Source organism: Frankliniella occidentalis, unplaced genomic scaffold, assembly GCF_000697945.3.
Source record: "Frankliniella occidentalis isolate FOCC.00 unplaced genomic scaffold, Focc_3.1 Scaffold31, whole genome shotgun sequence".
Taxonomy (NCBI): Eukaryota; Metazoa; Arthropoda; class Insecta; order Thysanoptera; family Thripidae; genus Frankliniella; species Frankliniella occidentalis.
The window spans coordinates 2180947-2182403 of NW_026267161.1; positions in this window are offsets into that span (position 1 = coordinate 2180947).

The window sequence follows — 1457 nt, forward strand, 5'->3', positions numbered from 1 at the left end:
GGGGGGGACTTGGGGTGTGTTGTGTGGGTTGCCTACCTACCAGGCGCACACGCCTAAAGGTAACGCGTGGTGCCTCGCTGACCGTGCATTTTGTTGAGGGTCTGAATGCAAACACAGATTTTAATGCAAAAAATCACGAGGGGGCCACCACTTCAATTTAGGATGTGCACAGGATTACGTGATTGCAGGGATTACACATGAATTTTGAGGGATTACACTTCAATTTTGTTGAATTTCAGGCTTTAAAACCATTAAATTTGGACTATAAGGTGAAATTTAGTGATATTAGTGCTAATAATATTAAAATTTGGTTAAGTATTTCAGGGATTACATAAGGATTTCATAGGGATTACACCCTCATCTGTACACAGAATTGCACGAGCGGTGGCCCCCTCAAAAATCATCTTTTTAATATCTTATTAGTGACTTAGAGTTGTAGTTCTACTGCATTCATGACAAAATTCAGAACACAAATTGGAGAATATCTGCGCTTAGTATAGAAAAACGGGGGGCACTTCCGCGGCCCCTGTTTCCTTCTAAAACTCAGACATCGTTTTCACGGTGTGGCCCGGTGTGGCCCATACTGGTCCGTCAACTTACGTTGGCTCCCATGCTGCACCCTAAAATATATGTTCTCAATTCAGGTATCGTACTTAAAAGAGCCACATTTCTTGTTTTAAGGAGCAAATAGGACTTAAGACAAGAAATGGGGCACAGACCCCCCCACAGACTAATGGGTTGTAACTCTTGTCGGCATCTTTTCCCCCTTGACATTGAAACGCGATCGCAGCCCCTACATCTGGGTCTAGAGGTCAGGAGGTGGCTTTATTCTGAGCTAGAGCGCTGGCGCATTCGCATCAGTGTCAGGCTCGCCTTTCGGGTGCCCGAGGGTGACTGCTGCAACAGGTCCTGGTGGTGATCGACATTCCAGGAATTCTCTCCGCGCTCCGCCCGGCCCCGCTTCGCCTCACCCCGCCTCGCCCTGCCTCGCCCCGCCCTGCCTCGCCCCGCCCTGCCTCGCCCCGCCCCGCCCCGTGCCACCCCGCCGCGCCCTGCTCTACCGCGCCACGCGAAGTCTTCTCTCTTCCTCCCCTCGCGGCGTCACGCCACCCGCTCGCGCGTATGAGGAGGTCGTAAGGAGGCTTTACGGTATGCGAAGCCGACGACCGAGCCGAGCCGAACCGCCGTTCGGTTCGGCCGAGCCGAGCCGTCAGGACGACGCGCCCTGGATACATCTCCTCCCCCGCGCAGGCACACCCGGGTTTGTGATTTATAGAGGCACGCCGCTACTACTTCGTCCCGCAGCCGCGCGTGTCGACGAGTAGCTGGGCCGCAGCTGTTCCTCCCCCCCATGCGCTGGCGCTCTGGTCCTTATCGGTGAGGGGCCGGTGACAGTTGGCCGCCGCCTCGGCCGTGTACACGTGAGCTGCTCAAGGCGCCGCCCACACTTGTCTTGA